Source organism: Oncorhynchus mykiss, chromosome Y (assembly GCF_013265735.2).
Source record: "Oncorhynchus mykiss isolate Arlee chromosome Y, USDA_OmykA_1.1, whole genome shotgun sequence".
Lineage (NCBI taxonomy): Eukaryota > Metazoa > Chordata > Actinopteri > Salmoniformes > Salmonidae > Oncorhynchus > Oncorhynchus mykiss.
Window position 1 is genome coordinate 32,976,180 of NC_048593.1, and position 21,058 is coordinate 32,997,237.

A 21,058-nucleotide genomic window follows, 5' to 3' on the forward strand; every position below is an offset into this window, starting at 1 on the left:
TGTCTAAGAAGGTTGAAAAGGAACCATGGACTTCCTGATTGACCATACTGCCATGGCTATAAACTGAAAAAGAATATGTAAGTGAGCTTCCCTGGTGGTCCAGATGATAAAAGACCTGGCTTGGGAACCAAACATCATAGGTTCAAACCCCATGTGCTCATTGTCAACATATAAAGCGTAAAAAAATGTTTTTGTATGATGTGTTGCAGCAACCTAACAAATTCTCTCTCTCTCACACACACACACACAAGGAAAATTGCACAAAACGTTGACATGCAGTTTTACAAAAAAAGTTGAAAATGAATACAGTGGAAATGTTGTGCCTGCATCATTCTGGAGATATAGGAAGAGAGAACAAGTGACAAGAGAGACAGAGCAGGAGAGGAAGTGGCGAGAGAGTGAAAGATTTATCTTGCCAGCTCATTCTGCTTATAATGCATAATGATTCTACTATTGTTTACTCTCGCCGTAGATTCTACAGCAGCTGGCCAATGCAACCAGTCACAAGCCTTCTGGAGAAGGCTTTGGGACAGGGGGTTTGGAGAGCAGGCTGGGGTGAGTTTGTTATCAGACCTCCAAGTGAGTGTTTTATGTTGCACCAAACGGAGAGGGGAAGAGAAAGAGAAAAAAAAGAAAGAGAGAGAAAATTGCAGACAAATAGAGAGAGTGTTAGGTCAGGAGGAGAGATGGGAAAATATGTACAAATAATAGAGGGGGACTGACGGGACCTTCCCATGGTAGAGAGCAGACTGACGGGACCGTCCCAGGGCAGAGAGCAGACTGACGGGACCTTCCCATGGTAGAGAGCAGACTGATGGGACCGTCCCAGGGCAGAGAGCAGACTGACGGGACCGTCTCAGGGCAGAGAACAGACTGACGGGACCGTCCCAGGGCAGAGAACAGACTGACGGGACCTTCCCAGGGCAGAGAGCAGACTGACGGGACTGTCCCAGGGCAGAGAACAGACTGACGGGACCGTCCCAGGGCAGAGAACAGACTGACGGGACCGTCTCAGGGCAGAGAACAGACTGACGGGACCGTCCCAGGGCAGAGAGCAGACTGACGGGACCGTCCCAGGGCAGAGAGCAGACTGACGGGAAAAGCAAAATGAGAATATCAGGAAAACGAGGGCAGTTAGGCGAGCGAAAGATGAGGAAATAAGGGACTGAAATGATAGAGATAATCAGGGAGGGATGGAGAGAGGAAAAAAGATGGGTTGGATGGAAAAGAGGGAAAGTGGAAAAAGTGAGTTAAAAAAAAGAGTACCTGGCACACGCTCACTTTTATCCAGTCAGAGAGATGAAGGAGCAAGATGGGCAAGATGAGAGGGGCATGGATGAATGGAGAGAGAGAAAAAGAGTTAGAGAGAGAGACAGAAGGAGAGAGAGAGAAAGAGAAGAGAGAGAGGAGAGCCAGTGAGCAAGCCCTCGGCAATGAGAACAATACAGTGGGATAATGAAGAGGTTCCACTCTGTCACACTCGACATTAGCCCAGCGTCAGCCTGACCCCAAAGTGTCAACAAGTTAATAGGCTGGATATCACCGGCTCTGGTTGTCACTGCACGCCGCCACAGACTCCCTGATCACTTACATGGCTGCTGTGAATAAATAAAACACTGATACAGGGAATAAATAACACTGAGAGGGCAAGGCAGACAGCATCAGTACGCACGGCGAGGGGGTGAGCAAGATCAAATCAAATCCAATTTTACTGCTCACATACACATATTTAGCAGATGTTATTGCTGGTGTAGTGAAATGCTTGTAAAACAACACACACACACACACAAAAATACTGCAAAGTTGCTCAGGAGCTAGAAGCAGAGCTGCCATGTATGTTGGAGCCATCTTCCACACCATCTTCTGCTAAGTTTACAATGGCTTCGTGTCAGATTTGTTAGGGAGAGTGCGTGCGTGTGTGCTTCTGTGATGATGTAAGGAGACATGTCAGACAACGGGAGTGTGTGTGTGTTTGTGAGTTTAGGTGAGATCCAGAGGCAAGAGAGTGGGGATTGGATGATGTCATGCAGGTCAATGAGTCAGTGTTGTGTTGCGAGGGCTCAGATATACACAATGCTCCCCTGCTCTTCTCTGTTCAACGTCAGACATATTGTATGCTGACCTGCAAACCCAGGGAGATTAGCTGGGCTTTTCAGATCGCTATGGAATAGTTCAGGGTAGAGGTCAGGATAGAGGATGGGGAGATTGAACAAAACGACTTCCAAGCACATGATAAATCAAAAACCTATCCTTCTGACCTTTGCTCCACTTCACATTTCTAGATGTCATGTTGCACAGGGATGAATCAACACTAGCTTTCTCTCCCACTCCAGCCCATTGCCCCAATCTCCAGGGCCACCAGTCACCAGAGCCCATTCCCCTTCACCTAAACACACACGTCCACATTTACACATCCTGCCAACTGTCATGACGTTGGCCTCTTTGAGTATAGCAACCCCTTCCCCCTCTCCCTGCCTCCCCCCTTGCCTCCTTCAACTAGGCTGCTGTGATCAGAGGTCGTACATTCCTGAGAAGACCTCATGGACAGTTATAGAGAGTAGTTTTTCATGGAGACAAAGGAAATCCTTCCACCTTACAGAACTTGAGGTACGAACAAATTGTTGAATTGAACAAAATGTTCAGGAGAAAGTGTAAAAGATCGGTGAAGAATCCAGCTACGAACTGGTCCGTTTGCCACAACTTGGGAAGCTCATGGGAGACTGTGTGGCCACATTACCATAACGCTGTTTATATAATAGCCCCAGATATAAGGTTTACATATAATTGTTGTATAAGATGAATGAGTGAGTATGATACTGTTTACACAATTTTACAATGTGATTTTGGACTGTTTAATGAAGGGAATTGGATTTGAACTAAATCAGAGGACCACCCCTGAGCCCAGTTAGGGTCAGACATCCTGGGACAGCCCTTTTCTGCCATTCTGAATAAAACCCAACTTTGAGAAATGATCAGCAGACCATGTTTTTCTCCATTAGGAGGGGGACAAAGGTTGTAGAATCTTTTAACCACACCACGTGGTTAAACTCTTAGACTATCGATACCGACAGAATGAGAACAAGTCTAATTACTAGTCTGCAGCTAGGAATTGGGTATCAAGAATGACATCCGCCAAAAACATCCACTCTATAACGAATGTCACTTTGAACTATCCCCTCTAACCAAGACAGAGAGAGAGAGAGAGAGAGGGAGAGAGGGAGAGAGACGGACAATTCTACGAAAGACACAAACTTTTCACCAGCGATCAGGATGACACACTGAGCGTAAATATATATATTGATTGCAATTGTTCCCGAATGAGTGAGCATTCATGTGTAAAGGATTAGCATTTTAGTTGTTATAATTAACTCTGTAGTGACTTCTTAGTCGACCCCCATTGCCCCTTTGTCTAACAAGCCGCCATGCCGGTTCAGCCCACTAGGGCACATTTTCCTATCATTACATTTACCTTTGTTTGTTTATTTATGCATTTCTGTGAATTACTTAGTTAGTAATAAATAAATGATTTAAGACAATTGATGTATGGATGACTCATAGTGAAGACTGGGTTCGTGCAGATAACCAACAATTTGGTTTGGAATGAGACTAATGTGAGGTAACGTGAGGTAAAGTAAATAATTAATTAAGACTAATTGATCAGATAAAATATCTGAAAAGTTATTTTAGGAAATTATAACTTTGTAATCGGAATGTTTTTCCTTGGTGCCCCGATTTCATAGTTAATTAGTTACGTGATTAATCAGTTGATCGCATAGTAACTAATTACAGAGAATCTTTGATAAAAACTATCAGTCTTCAGTTAATGATAGTAAAGACATGACACAACCTTTAACTACAACAAGCTGTTCCCTCCACTTATAAGATTTGTCATCTCAGGTCACGATTTATCATCTCAACACTTGAATTTAACCTGATAATCTAGATGTATGCATTCCGTTCAATTTAGTGGAGTCATGTTGTTGCAGTACAGGTGCAAGCAAGCAGAGAGACTGTTGCTGGGCTCTGTTTCTAGCCTTCTAAGTATGGTCCCTATATCGTTGTGCTAAAATGAATGGAGGGGGCTACAGGTTTATTTTTTACAAGCAGCAGCAAGCTCCTATCTACAGCAATTAGGAGGATATGAGGCTGACTGACAGCAATGGATCATATCAGCTGGTCCTGGTGGGGAGGGGGTTGGGACAGATTTGGAGATGGGACAGGGAGGCAGGCAAGTAGCAGCCCAGCACACACTCCAGTGCGCTACAGTTAATGGTCCTAATGCATTGGCCGGCAGATAGCGTTCCAGATTAGCCAGGGGACGGACGGTCCTATCTACACTAATTTAATCAGCCAGCTTCCCCTGGACACTTTTATTAGCGTACTCTTTTTACTAATTCACTCCACTGAGAGAGAAGGGAGGGATCCTGGGAAAAGACAGGAGAAGGAGGAGACAAGGGAGGGGGGCACAGAGAGAAAATAATACATGCCTGTGGTCATGCTAAAGGATATGTAAGGATGAAAAATGGATCCTTATATTTATTTATTTAATCAAGGACGGACTCTTTCCTGTAGCTTGGGCTGCAAACTAGAGCCACATACTGCAGCATTTTAACATATTCCACTCTATTTATTTGTCTTGTCAGGAGCATCATGGCTTCATTTGTCTGGTCAGGAGCATCATGGCTTCATTTGTCTGGTCAGGAGCATCATGGCTTCATTTGTCTGGTCAGGAGCATCATGGCTTCATTTGTCTCGTCTGGAGCATCATGGCTTCATTTGTCTCGTCAGGAGCATCATGGCTTCATTTGTCTCGTCAGGAGCATCATGGCTTCATTTGTCTGGTCAGGAGCATCATGGCTTCATTTGTCTCGTCAGGAGCATCATGGCTTCATTTGTCTCGTCAGGAGCATCATGGCTTCATTTGTCACGTCTGGAGCATCACGGCCTCATTTGTCTCATCAGGAGCATCATGGCCTCATTTGTCTGGTCAGGAGCATCATGGCTTCATTTGTCTCGTCTGGAGCATCATGGCTTCATTTGTCTCGTCAGGAGCATCATGGCTTCATTTGTCTCGTCAGGAGCATCATGGCTTCATTTGTCTGGTCAGGAGCATCATGGCTTCATTTGTCTCGTCAGGAGCATCATGGCCTCATTTGTCTCGTCAGGAGCATCATGGCTTCATTTGTCTGGTCAGGAGCATCATGGCTTCATTTGTCTCGTCTGGAGCATCATGGCTTCATTTGTCTCGTCAGGAGCATCATGGCTTCATTTGTCTCGTCAGGAGCATCATGGCTTCATTTGTCTGGTCAGGAGCATCATGGCTTCATTTGTCTCGTCAGGAGCATCATGGCTTCATTTGTCTCGTCAGGAGCATCATGGCTTCATTTGTCACGTCTGGAGCATCACGGCCTCATTTGTCTCATCAGGAGCATCATGGCCTCATTTGTCTGGTCAGGAGCATCATGGCCTCATTTGTCTCATCAGGAGCATCATGGCCTCATTTGTCTCATCAGGAGCATCATGGCCTCATTTGTCTCATCAGGAGCATCATGGCCTCATTTGTCTCATCAGGAGCATCATGGCCTCATTTGTCTGGTCAGGAGCATCATGGCTTCATTTGTCTCGTCTGGAGCATCATGGCTTCATTTGTCACGTCTAGAGCATCATGGCCTCATTTGTCTCATCAGGAGCATCATGGCCTCATTTGTCTCATCAGGAGCATCATGGCCTCATTTGTCTCATCAGGAGCATCATGGCCTCATTTGTCACGTCTGGAGCATCATGGCTTCATTTGTCTCATCAGGAGCATCATGGCCTCATTTGTCTGGTCAGGAGCATCATGGCTTAATTTGTCTGGTCAGGAGCATCATGGCCTCATTTGTCTCGTCAGGAGCATCATGGCTTCATTTGTCTCGTCTGGAGCATCATGGCTTCATTTGTCTCGTCAGGAGCATCATGGCTTAATTTGTCTCATCAGGAGCATCATGGCCTCATTTGTCTCCTCAGGAGCATCATGGCTTCATTTGTCTGGTCAGGAGCATCATGGCCTCATTTGTCTCGTCAGGAGCATCATGGCTTCATTTGTCTCATCAGGAGCATCATGGCCTCATTTGTCTCCTCAGGAGCATCATGGCCTCATTTGTCTCGTCAGAAGGTCTCCCAGAATTCTATCATTTACCCATCTTTCCCTCTCATTTACTTTTATCAGCTCTGTTTGAATAGAGCCTTCAGCAGCCTTGTACTGTTACCAGGCACAAACACATCGTCTTCAATATCAAACCCACAACGAAAGAGCTTTTGATTAGTATGAATTATTGTGCTATACTCAACTGTTAAATTGTAAAGCTATTGTTTTCATCTTTATTGCATTTCTCTTGACTTGTAATCTCTGCTTTCATCTCAACTGAGCTCTTCTTGCCTCGCTGTCCCATTGACAACAAATACCAGTATCATTGTCTTCTTCAATGTCTGTAGTTATTTGACTTGTTTTCATCACTCAGGAACATTCTTGATGTTTTTGCAATCCACTCCCATTGTGCTCCTGCCATATACAGTAAATGTATCTGTGGCAGTGATGTTGTATTAAGCTAGAGTAAACGTATTCCTTATCTTTTTGCTTCAACAGAAAAACAGCATAACAAAACCCCAAAGCAGGCGAAGTCAGAAGATACTATTCACAGCCATCTTCTGAAAGCTTTTCACGACTTTGTTTCCCACATTGTAAATTAGATTTCCTACATTACAAACAACTCTGGAATGTCAACATTAGCACATGCTCTTATAAGATGTGAAATAGCAGTTGATTCACTTGATTGGAGCATAACATTGGTGGGAAATTATATTTCTAAAAGAGGAACAGTTAATTGATACAAGGTTACCATGGGAATAATCTTTAATATTATTTTACTCAAATACTCATTGAATTCACTCTGCTTGCAAAATGTATTGTTGGGAGAGAGCCCTGGCTAAACTCTAGTGAAAGTGATGAATTCCATCCTTATTAGGATAGGGTAATGTAACTTTCTCTGCTAAGCATTCTATAAGCGTCTCAGCTGGATTTGAGTAATGTCAGGTCAGGGTTCATTAAATGAGTAGTAATCCCAAGACATCATTTGCTCGGGAAAACTATTAGTATACATTATGAATGTTTACACAGCCTTCAGTGTCCTAGATTATTCAACAATCGTTGTGATTTGGTAATGTGAAAATTCATTATGTGCCATCTCAAAGCTGTTTAGTTGAACATCCAAAATGATCTTCCAAGAATCTGGGCAGGGGACAGAAGTTCAAGAATGATGACTACTCTCCCACCCCTTTCCTCACCCTGCTCTGCTCTCTCTTTTTCTCGTCTCTCCCCAATTCAAGGGGCTTTATTGGCATGTGAAATGTATGTTAACATTGCCAAAGCAAGTGAAGTAAATAATATACAAAAGTGAAATAAACAATAAAAATTAACCGTAAACATTACACTCACAGGTCCAAAAGAATAAAGACATTACAAATGTCCTTTTATGTATAGTTGTAGTCAGAGGTTTATATAAACTTAGGTTGGAGTCCACACCACACATTTCTTGTTAACAAACTATTGTTTTGGCAAGTTGGTTACGACATCTACTTTGTGCATGACAAGTAATTTTTCCAACAATTGTTTACAGACAGATTATTTCACTTATAATTCACTGTCTCACAAATCCAGTGGGTCAGAAGTTTACATACACTAAGTTGACTGCGCCTTGAAACAATGTGGAAAATTCCAGAAAATTATGTCATGGCTTTAGAAGCTTCTGATAGGCTAATTGACATCATTTGAGTTAATTGGAGGTGTACCTGTGGATGTATTTCAAGGCCTACCTTCAAACTCAATGCCTCATTATCATGCCTCACATCATGGGAAAATCCAAATAAATCAGCCAAGACCTCAGGAAAGAATTGTAGACCTCCACAAGTCTGGTTCATCCCTGGAAGCATTTTCCAAATGCCAGAAGGTACCACGTTCATCTGTACAAACAATAGTACGCAACTATAAACACCATGGGACCACGCAGCCGTCATACCGCTCATAAAGGAGACGCATTCTGTCTCCTAGAGATGAACGTACTTTGGTGTGAAAAGTGCAAATCAATCCCAGAAAAACAGCAAAGACCCTTGTGAAGATGCTGGAGGAATCAGGTACAAAAGTATCTATATCCACAGTAAAACGTGTCCTATATCGACATAACCTGAAAGGCCGCTCAGCAAGGAAGAAGCCACTACTCCAAAACCGCCATAAAAAAGCCAGACTACAGTTTGCAACTGCACATGGGGACAAAGATCGTACTTTTTGGAGAAATGTCCTCTGGTCTGATAAAACAAAAATATAACTGTTTGGCCATAATGACCATCGTTATGTTTGGAGGAAAAAAGGTGAGGCTTGCAAGCCGAAGAACACCATCCCAACAGTGAAGCACGGGGATGTCAGCATTATGTAATGTGGATATATTGAAGCAACATCTCAAGACATCAGTCAGGAAGTTAAAGCTTGGTCGCAAATGGGTCTTCCAAATGGACAATGACCCCAAGCATACTTCCAAAGTGGCAAAATGTCTTAAGGACAACAAAGTCAAGGTATTGGAGTGGCCATCACAAAGACCCGACCTCAATACTATAGAACATTTGTGGGCAGAACTGAAAAAGTGTGTGCGAGCAAGGAGGCCTACAAACCTGACTCAGTTACACCAGCTCTGTTAGGAGGAATGGGCCAAAATTCACCCAAATTATTGTGGGAAGCTTGTGGAAGGCTACCCGAAAAGTTTGACCCAAGTTAAACACTTTAAAGGCAATGCTACCAAATACTAATTTAGTGTATGTAAACTTCTGACCCACTGGAAATGTGATGAAATAAATAAAAGCTGAAATACATCATTCTCTCTACTATTATTCTGACATTTCACATTCTTAAAATAAAGTGGTGATCCTAACTGACCCAAAACAGGTAATTTCTACTAGGATTAAATGTCAGGAATTGTGAAAAACTGAGTTTAAATGTATTTGGCTAAGGTGTATGCAAACTTCTAACTTCAACTGTATATATACCGTGTTGTAACAATGTGCAAATGGTTAAAGTACAAAAGTAAAAAAATAAATAAACATAAATATGGGTTGTATTTACAATGGTGTTTGTTCTTCACTGTTTGCCCTTTTCTTGTGGCAACAGGTCACACATCTTGCTGCTGTGATGGTACACTGTGGTATTTCACCCAGTAGATATTTATCAAAATCGGGTTTGTTTTCGAATCCTTTGTGGATCTGTGTAATCTGAGGGAAATATGTGTCTGTAATATGGTCATATATTTGGCAGGAGGTTAGGAAGTGCAGCTCAGTTTCCACCTCATTTTGTGGGCAGTGTGCAGGTCTGTGTCACGCCCTGACCTTAGAGATCGTTTAAATTCTCTATTCGGTAGGTCAGGGTGTGACTAGGGTGGGAATTCTATGTTTATATTTCTTGGCCGAGTATGGTTCCCAATCAGAGGCAGCTGTCTATCGTTGTCTCTGATTGGGGATCATACTTAGGCAGCCCTTTTTCCCCACCTTCTGTTGTGGGAACTTGTCTTTGTGTGTTGCATGTGTTGCACTCCTAGCTTTACGTTCGTTGAGTTTATTGTTTTTTGGTGGAACATTTAATATTAAAGAAATGTACGCCTACCACGCTGCACCTTGGTCTTCAATTAAAAACGGACATTACAGTCTGCCTTCGGCTGCCTTTCTCAATAGCAAGGCTATGCTCACTTTGTCTGTACATAGTCAAAGCTTTCCTTAATTTTGGGTTAGTCACAGTGGTCAAGTATTCTGCCACTGTGCACTCTCTGTTTAGGGCCAAATAGCGTTCTAGTTTGCTCTGTTTAATTCTTTCCAATGTGTCAAGTAATTATCTTTTTGTTTTCTCATGATTTGGTTGGGTCTAACTGTGTTGCTGTCCTGGGGTTCTATTTGTGTTTGTGAACAGAGCCCCAGGACCAGCTTGCTTAGGGGACTATTCTCCAGGTTCATCTCTCTGTAGTTGATGGCTTTGTTATGGAAGGTTTGGGAATCGCTTCCTTTTAGGTGGTTGTAGAATTTAACGTCTCTTTTGTGGATTTTGTGGGTATCAGCCTAATTCTGCTCTGCATGCATTATTTGGTGTTTCTGCATGCACAGTCTCAATTTGGTATTTGTCCCATTTTGTGAATTTTTGGTTGGTGAGCGGACCCCAGACCTCAAAACCATAAAGAGTAATAGGTTATATAACTGGTTCAAGTATTTTTTAGCCAGATCCTAATTGGTATGTTGAATTTTGTGTTCATTTTGATGGCATAGAATTCCCTTCTTGCCTTGTCTCTCATATTTTTCACAGCTTTGTGGAAGTTACCTGCGGCGCTGATGTTTAGGCCAAGTTATGTATAGTTTTTTTATGTGCTCTAGGGCAATGGTGTCTAGATGGAATTTGTATTTGTGGTCCTGGTGACTGGACCTTTTTTGGAACACTATTATTTTGCTCTTATTGAGATTTACTATCAGGGCCCAGGTCTGTCCGAATCTCTGCAGAAGATCTAGGTGCTGCTGTAGGCCCTCCTTGGTTGGTGACAGAAGCACCAGATCATCAGCAAACAGTAGACATTTGACTTCAGATTCTAGTAGGGTGAGGTCGGGTGCTGCAGACTGTTCTAGTGCCCTCGCCAATTCGTTGATATATATGTTGAAGAGGGTGGGGCTTAAGCTGCATCCCTGTCTCACCCCACGGTCCTGTGGGAATAAATGTGTGTGTTTTTTGCCTATTTTAACTACACACTTGTTGTTTGTATACATGGATTTTATAATGTCGGATGTTTTCTCCGCAACACCACTTTCCATCAATTTGTATAGCAGACACTCGTGCCAAATTGAGTTGAAGGCTTTTTTGAAATCAACAAAGCATGAGAAGACTTTGCCTTTGTTTTGGTTTCTTTGTTTGTCAATTAGATTGTGCAGGGTGAATACGTGGTCCGTTGTACGGATTTGTTAAAAAGCCAATTTGACCTTTGCTCAGTACATTGTTTTCACTGAGGAAATGCATGAGTCTGCTGTTAATGATAATGCAGAGGATTTCCCCAAGGTTGCTGTTGACGCCAATCCCACGGTAGTTATTGGGGTTCAATTTGTCTCCAATTTTGTGGATTGGGGTGATCAGTTCTTGGTTCCAAATATTGGGGAAGATGCCAGAGCTAAGGATGATGTTAAAGACTTTTAGTATAGCCAATTGGAATTTGTTGTCTGTATATTTTATCATTTCATTGATACCATCAACTCTACAGGCCTTTTTGGTTTGGAGAGTTTTTATTTTGTCCTGTAGTTCATTCAAGGTAATTGGAGAATCCAGTGGGTTCTGGTAGTCTTTTATAGTTGAGTTTATGATTTGTATTTGATTATGTATATATTTTTGGTGTTTGTTCTTTGTTATAGAGCCCAAAAGATTGTAGAAGTGTTTTACCCATACATCTCCATTTTGGATTGATAATTCTTCATGTTGTTGTTTGTTTAGTGTTTTCCAATTTAGAGTCTATGGATTCATCAATTACATTGAGCTGATTTCTGATGTGCTGTTCCTTCTTTTTCCATAGTGTATTTCTGTATTGTTTTAGTGATTCACCATGGTGAATGACGTAGACTCAGGTTCTCTGGGTCTCTATGTTTTTGGTTGGACAGGTCTCTCAATTTCTTTCCATTTGTCCTTGTGGTTCACTTTCTTTGGTTTTCTGTTTGAAATTTTTAGATTTGATAGGGAAACAGAGGTCAAATATACTGTTGATATTTTCTACTGCTAAGTTTACACCTTCACTATTACAGTGGAACGTTTTGTCCAGGAAGTTGTCTAAAAGGGATTGAATTTGTTGTTGCCTAATTGTTTTTTGGTAGGTTTCTACACTACATTCATTCCATTTATAGCATTTCTTAATATTACTCAGTTCCTTTGGCTTTGATGCCTCACAATTGAGTATTGTTCTGTTCAAGTAGACTGTGATTTTGCTGTGATCTGATAGGGGTGTCAGTGGGCTGACTGTGAACGCTCTGAGAGACTCTGGGTTGAGGTTGGTGATAAAGTAGTCTAAAGTACTACTGCCAAGAGATGAGCTATAGGTGTACCTACCATAGGAGTCCCCTCGAAGCCTACCATTGACTATGTACATACCCAGCATGCGACAGAGCTGCAAGAGTTGTGACCCGTTTTTGTTGGTTATGTTGTCATAGTTGTGCCTAGGGGAGCATATGGGGGAGGGAATGCTGTCATTTCTATGCAGGTGTTTGTCACCCTGTGTGCTGAGGGTGTCAGGTTATTGTCCGGTTCTGGCATTTAGGGCACCACAGACTAGTACATGTCCCTGCGCCAGGAAATTATTGATTTCTCCCTCCAGGATGGAGAAGCTGTCTTCATTATGGGGATTCTAGTGTGGGGTATGGGGATTCTAGTGGGGGGATATAGGTAGCACACAGGAATACATTTTTCTCTGTTAAAATCATTTCCTTTTGAATTTCTAGCCAAATGTAAAATGTTTCTGTTTTGATTAATTTAATGGAGTGAGTTAGGTCTGCTCTATACCAAATTAGCATACCCCCTGAGTCCCTTCCCTGTTTCATACCTGGTCGTTTTGGTGGATGGGACTACCAGCTCTCTGTAACCTAGAGGGCAACCAGTGAGTCCGTCTCCTCTATACCATGTTTATTGTAGTATGACAATGTCTCTGCAGGTCTGGGAGAGTGTCTCACTGGTCTGGACGGGATGTCTATTGATCTGTTGCTCCTGTGTGAAGTGTTAGGGCTGCGTTTGAGAGCGATGTCCTTTAGGGTCTGGGTGAAGGTGGGCACTGCTGCGAACCTAGTTGGTCCTCAGACAGAATGCTGGGTGTTTGGACACCAACGTTTAGACACACTGTGCATATATTTCCCATTTGAGTCCATAAGGAGTACAATCTGTGTCTCGTGTATGTCCTCAGTGGGTGTGAGAGGATTGTCAGGAGGGCTATCAGGGTGGCTGACAGGGGGGTGCTCAGAGGGGGTGAGATCCCCTGGGTTTTGGGTTCTTCATTTGTCTGTCCCACTGTGATGTTGACGTTGTCAGGGTCTGGGTTGGACTGTTCTGCTGTGGTGTCGAGACTTTTGTCGGGAGCTGAGGTGGGCTGTTCTGCTGGCTTCTCTGTAGGGGCGGTGACCTCTCTAGTTGGTTGTTCTCTGTCACACGCCATCCCCCTCACTCTCTCCTCCAGCAGTCTGATCCTCTCCTCTAGTGCTCTGTACTTCTCCTGCTTCTGCTTCTTCCCCTGTTGAAGTTGTCTCACCAGTCCAGAGTTCAGATATGTCTCTATCCACCTCCAGCTCTGGGTTTGTACTGACTGGAGTGTGATCACCTGCTGATCCAGCTCGACCTACTTTACCTCCAGCTGGGTAACTGCATCCTTCATTTCAATGAGGGAGTAGTACTCTGTGCTGGGAGGTTCACTTTTCACTTGGGGTTGCTCATCTGTGGGGTTACATAATGAAGAGGTCTGGTCTGACCTGCTCGGGGTGGGGGTATCTTTCTCAAGGGAGAGCTTCTCCTGCTGAGCTAATTCTTTGATTAGGTGAATTAGGTGAAGTCTAGCTGAAACTGTTTGAGGTTGCCCTGTACCAATACTGTTCCAGACTTATATTAGCTGACTCAGAGTCCTCGTTGTCTAGTATCCTGAGTTTCCACCTCTCGGTAACACCCTACCCCCACTTAACAGAGGGGTAGTGTGCTAATATAGCACTGTGCCATGCCAGGGGATCGTCTGTGTGGAAGATGAGGTTGCTGATGTTCCCATTTTTACAATAGTCAGCAAAAAGTGTCTCTTGATTTTCCATAAGGAGCTTCATTTTGTGATATTTTCTTGCCTTATCATTCTTTACATACACAGGGTACTGTATTTTAATTACCTCTGAACAGCGGGAGGCAGATTCTAAGGCCTCTCCATTTTGTTGGAGTAGACTCACCTGCCATTGTTGGGCTAAAGGGCTTTGACACCTCTCACTTGACACGTCAGTGCTAATTGAAGCTGTATCAAGCTTGGCGGACTTAATTTAGCATTCAGTCCTTATAAAGTCATGTAATGTATTCTTCTTCTTGGATTTTGGAAATAAAATATAGCTCAAGACTAAACATTACTCACTCAGTTCCAGGTTGGATGGTGTTTTCAGATTTCTGTTTTTTTCCAGAGCATTTGCTGTATAGCTTTGGAATAATAATATTTGGTAGTTGTAAACCTTCCAGGTGATTCTGTAATTCCGTACAAAATCAGGTTGTAGGTTTTGAGTTTTGATTTGGAGTGAAGGTTATGTTGTAGAGGGTAGCATCCTGTATCTCTCTCAATTCAATTCAATTCAAGGGGCTTTATTGGCATGGGAAACATATGTTAACATTGCCAAAGCAAGTGAAGTAGATAATATACAAAAGTTAAATAAACAGTAATCTCTCTCTTTCTCTCTGTCTCTATCGTTGTATCTCTGTCTTGATCTCTCTCTCTCTCACTCTATATATATATATATATATATATATATATTGTTACGGGTGTGTACTGTAGGCGAAGTCAGGTGCAGGAGAGCAGAGTGTAGTTAACAGGTGCACTTTTTATTCCAGTCCAAACAAAAGCACATAAGTACATAAATGTGCCCAAAACACGGAACATAAAAGTCTGGCGCGTGACAATACCCACATAACATAAAACAATTTCACACAAAGACATGGAGGGGTACAGAGGACTAAATACATTCAGTGTGATTAGGGAATGAAAACCAGGTTTGTATGGAACAAGACAAACCAATGGACATATGAAAAATGGAGAGGCGATGGCTAGAAAGCCGGTGACGTCGATCGCAGAACGTCGCCTGAACAAGGAGAGGAGCCGACTTCGGCGGAAGAAGTATGTATATATATATATATATATATATATATATATATATATATATATATATATATATATATATATACACACAGTGCCTTGCGAAAGTATTCGGCCCCCTTGAACTTTGTGACCTTTTGCCACAATTCTGGCTTCAAACATAAAGATATAAAACTGTATTTTTTTGCGAAGAATCAACAACAAGTGGGACACAATCATGAAGTGGAACGACATTTATTGGATAATTCAAACTTTTTTAACAAATCAAAAACTGAAAAATAGGGCGTGCAAAATTATTCAGCCCCTTTACTTTCAGTGCAGCAAACTCTCTCCAGAAGTTCAGTGAGGATATCTGAATGATCCAATGTTGACCTAAATGACTAATGATGATAAATACAATCCACCTGTGTGTAATCAAGTCTCCGTATAAATGCACCTGCACTGTGATAGTCTCAGAGGTCCGTTAAAAGCGCAGAGAGCATCATGAAGAACAAGGAACACACCAGGCAGGTCCGAGATACTGTTGTGAAGAAGTTTAAAGCCGGATTTGGATACAAAAAGATTTCCCAAGCTTTAAACATCCCAAGGAGCACTGTGCAAGCGCTAATATTGAAATGGAAGGAGTATCAGACCACTGCAAATCTACCAAGACCTGGCCGTCCCTCTAAACTTTCAGCTCATACAAGGAGAAGACTGATCAGAGATGCAGCCAAGAGGCCCATGATCACTCTGGATGAACTGCAGAGATCTACAGCTGAGGTGGGAGGCTCTGTCCATAGGACAACAATCCGTCGTATATTGCACAAATCTGGCCTTTATGGAAGAGTGGCAAGAAGAAAGCCATTTCTTAAAGATATCCATAAAAAGTGTCGTTTAAAGTTTGCCACAAGCCACCTGGGAGACACACCAAACATGTGGAAGAAGGTGCTCTGGTCAGATGAAACCAAAATTGAACTTTTTGGCAACAATGCAAAACGTTATGTTTGGCGTAAAAGCAACACAGCTGAACACACCATCCCCACTGTCAAACATGGTGGTGGCAGCATCATGGTTTGGGCCTGCTTTTCTTCAGCAGGGACAGGGAAGATGGTTAAAATTGATGGGAAGATGGATGGAGCCAAATACAGGACCATTCTGGAAGAAAACCTGATGGAGTCTGCAAAAGACCTGAGACTGGGACGGAGATTTGTCTTCCAATAAGACAATGATCCAAAACATAAAGCAAAATCTACAATGGAATGGTTCAAAAATAAACATATCCAGGTGTTAGAATGGCCAAGTCAAAGTCCAGACCTGAATCCAATCGAGAATCTGTGGAAAGAACTGAAAACTGCTGTTCACAAATGCTCTCCATCCAACCTCACTGAGCTCGAGCTGTTTTGCAAGGAGGAATGGGAAAAAAATTCAGTCTCTCGATGTGCAAAACTGATAGAGACATACCCCAAGCAACTTACAGCTGTAATCGCAGCAAAAGGTGGCACTACAAAGTATTAACTTAAGGGGGCTGAATAATTTTGCACGCCCAATTTTTCAGTTTTTGATTTGTTAAAAAAGTTTGAAATATCCAATAAATGTCGTTCCACTTCATGATTGTGTCCCACTTGTTGTTGATTCTTCACAAAAAAAATACAGTTTTATATCTTTATGTTTGAAGCCTGAAATGTGGCAAAAGGTCGCAAAGTTCAAGGGGGCCGAATACTTTCGCACGGCACTGTATATATATATATATGTATATGTATATGTGGCCGATGTGAAATGGCTAGCTAGTTACATTGATGCTGTTGTAATAGCGTTTCGATCGGTGACTTCACTCGCTCTGAAGTAGTGGTTCTGAAGGGCCGTGGCTTTTGTGGCGCGATGGGTAATGATGCTTCATGAATGACTGTGGTTGATGTGTGCAGAGGGTCCCTGGTTCGAGCCCAGGTTGGGGCGAGGAGAGGGACGGAAGCTATACTGTTACATACTGTATATATATTGTCAGTCAGTACATATATATATATCTCTGTGTCTGTTTACCTCTCGATATTTGTTCATGCTGACATAGGGATTATGAAGGAGTGGATAGAGCCAAAGAGCGGCTGGGCAGGGGACAGAAGGATGACTACTCTCCCACCCTTCTCCTCACCCTGCTCTGCTCTCTCTCATTCTCTATCTATACTCTATTATATCTATCTCTATTATCTCTCTCTTTCTCATTCTCTATTATCTCTCTCTCATTCTCTCTCTCTCTCTCTGTCCGGCTGCTCCCTGGCCTTGGGGCTCCTCAGTGCACCTGATTGGTTACATCTGTTTGGGAATTAAGTTCAAGTGGACTGTTATGCTGCTAGACTCACACTGTCATACACACAAGACCCAGTGAGTTACATACAATATGAAATTATCAAAGACTTGATTTAATTAAATCTGAGGGGAAAGGTTGGTTCTTTCACATAAAAATTGTGATGAGCTGACTGATTTAATGTAATGTATAACCAGGATTTATTCCTTGATTCCTTATTTTAACCACCAGACAACCTCTAAGCTACATGGCCATCTGTGAGCAACCTATCAAAACCCACAGTCCTCAACAAGGGACCAAAACAAGGGATTGTATCACATTACAGGAAATAATAACCTTGGGGTAAAACAGGGTGTTGACTGAGCTATTCCATATGTGAGATGCATTTACTGGAAAAGTTCATGTATTATATCAGTGGTATACTCCATTGATACCTAACCTCCATCATATTTTTAATTGTAGGTTTATCATCGGATGTTTTTCCCTGTTAAAACTCAATCACACTTCTCCTGCAACTACACCCCATCCAACCAACCCCCCACTTGTCCCAGGGGGCACATTAATCACGTGCCCTAAATACGGCCCCCTTCCCTCCATGCCGCCCTTTCTGGATGCCTCCATGCCTAGACATTAAACATCTGTCTCAGTCGTTATCCCCAGCCTGACACCTCTCTGGAATGTCGACTACCTCTCACCAAGTGGGTGTGTGTCATTATTTACATTTGCGTGTATACTCTTCAAAATAAAATGTCTACAACCACACAATGGAACAGAGACAAGTGTTGTGTTTGGAAACAATAGTTCGGTCGGTCAGTCAGTGTGCAGGCCAGGCTCGGGCTCTGTCTCTGTGGGGCAGCCAGGGGCTCAGGTGGTGGCTGCCCTAATGAGGCCAAGCTTTTGGCTGCTATCCTCAGTCCAACGTGACGACATCATCACAGCCTCATTACAGGGTCCTGCAACACGGCCTCTCAGGTCTGGCTGAGACGGACTGTGCTGATACAGTAGGATCTCACACACTCATACACAAACACAAAGACAATGCTCAGAGACGTGGTGGCATAGAATATACGGTATACTTTGTACCCTCTACCCCCACACTGCCAGAAGAGAAGAGCTGAGGATACAGAGCTGCATTAGATGAGGACAGGATGAGAAATTGGATCTGAAATAAAGGCGAGTACAACTGGTAGATACTGTGAGAAAGGTGGAGGTGGCAGGGGAGGTTACCTCTGTGTACACAGCTTTAGGACCCATGGTGCAGGGCTCTGTGGAGCACATCAGAGAGCAGGGCACATCAGTGGCACACTGTCCCTTTTAATTACGCAGCAATCTGTCTCAGCAACTCCTTCACGCAGTTCACTGCTCTACCTGCAGGGCACAAGTGTGTGTGTGTGTGTTTGTGTGAGATAGAAGGATAAATAGAGAGAGAAAGAGAGGGGAGGAAGGGAAGAAGGAAGCGGAAGGAGGATAGGAAGGAAGGAAGAGATGGGGCATATAACCTGTCTTATTGTGCCTCTTTCAACCTGCTCAATGAGCCATGTGGTTGCACTTGTAAACTCTGGCAATACTTGATTACCTTGTCAGTCTCTTAAAATGGCTTTTGAACTGGAGGGGGGAGGGAGGGAGAGGGGTAGGGAGAGAGAGAGAGAGAGAGAGAGAGAGAGACGTGTACTGAGAAAAAACTCTAAACAGAGAAAAAGGGTGTGCTCTGCTCTCTGCTTTTTTTTATGTGTCTATCGAGAGATAGCCAGTAGCCAATACAAATGTGTCTATAGAGAGATAGCCAGTAGACAATACAAATGTGTCTATAGAGAGATAGCCAGTAGCCAATACAAATGTGTCTATAGAGAGATAGCCAGTAGACAATACAAATGTGTCTATAGAGAGATAGCCAGTAGACAATACAAATGTGTCTATAGAGAGATAGCCAGTAGCCAATACAAATGTGTCTATAGAGAGATAGCCAGTAGCCAATACAAATGTGTCTATAGAGAGATAGCCAGTAGCCAATACAAATGTGTCTATAGAGAGATAGCCAGTAGCCAATACAAATGTGTCTATAGAGAGATAGCCAGTAGCCAATACAAATGTGTCTATAGAGAGATAGCCAGTAGCCAATACAAATGTGTCTATAGAGAGATAGCCAGTAGCCAATACAAATGTGTCTATAGAGAGATAGCCAGTAGCCAATACAAATGTGTCTATAGAGAGATAGCTAGTAGCCAATACAAATGTGTCTATAGAGAGATAGCCAGTAGCCAATACAAATGTGTCTATAGAGAGATAGCCAGTAGCCAATACAAATGTGTCTATAGAGAGATAGCCAGTAGCCAATACAAATGTGTCTATAGAGAGATAGCCAGTAGCCAATACAAATGTGTCTATAGAGAGATAGCCAGTAGCCAATACAAATGTGTCTATAGAGAGATAGCCAGTAGCCAATACAAATGTGTCTATAGAGAGATAGCCAGTAGCCAATACAAATGTGTCTATAGAGAGATAGCCAGTAGCCAATACAAATGTGTCTATAAATACAAATGTGTCTATAGAGAGATAGCCAGTAGACAATACAAATGTGTCTATAGAGAGATAGCCAATTGTCAATAAAAATGTGTCTATAGCAGTGGCAATTTTAGCATGTAAATCTTGGTGGGGCAAAAAAGTGGGACACATGGCAGCAAAGCCACAACATAACACTAAACAATACATTAATTGCACTATAACGGTGACAAAATGTGCCCACAAACTGTTCTACATAATGCCGTCCCAACAGCAGTCCCAACACCTTACCACTGCTACACCTGGCTATCAGCGGAGCCTTGTCTGGCAGCGAAACAGGTAATTCAGACTCATTTACTGCCTTTTAAAAAAACATAGCTGATATGGCTGACTTGCTTAAACAAATGTGGTTTCTACTGACAAGTGAGATGTACAAACTATGGCATAAGGGGACGACAAGCAGATAAGAGGCGATCTGTAATTTCAATTAAGACATTAATGTGACGATGGACGTAGTCAATATAACTATTTGTTCAGTACTTTTGAAATGTAGAGCGACAGAATTCAGAATATGGGTTGTTCTTTTGGTGCACTGCTATCAGTAGCACTGTCAAAGCTGTACAAAAAAGTTTGCAAACAAGCACACACTGGCCACGAACGATGTGTTTACAAAACCGCGTTGGTGAAAATAGTCCATATGATTAGGGTGAGGCACATGAGCTACTAATATCTTACTACACAACATTCACTTAGTATTACTTTCTGAGCTACAGTATACATATCTCCCTGACGTATTACATCATTTATGAGACAGCATAAGACATTTTTGGACTCACTTTGTTGTGATGTGCTTGAACAGGAAAGTGGTGCGGCGGTCCTTCGGGGGCAAATTTTGTCATCAAAGAGAAAGATGCCGGACCTACAATTCTGAGTTGAATGGCCGTTCAAAACGGATTTCCCCAGTTTGAGCTGTTTATTCCCGACTTCCCAGCTGCAATGCTTGCAGTTAGCCACTGTCACCAATTCCTTACAAACCACTCATTGTTGAAATTGCGATCTCCAAATGGTTGTGTAATGTTTATGTCCAACGGCCGATGAGCACCGATATGTTTTATCTATATTTTCTCTTCATTATTTATCTTCATATGACAAGGATTTTTAAAATGTTTACCTTTATTTAACTTGGCAAGTCAGTTAAGAACAAATCTTATTTTCAATGACAGCCTAGGAACAGTGGGTTAACTGCCTTGTTCAGGGGCAGAATGACAGATTTTTACCATGTCAGCTCAGGGATTCGATTTTGCAACCTTTCGGTTTCTAGTCCAACACTGTAACCACTAGGCTACCTGCCGCCCCGATTAAAAATGATTTGCCAGTA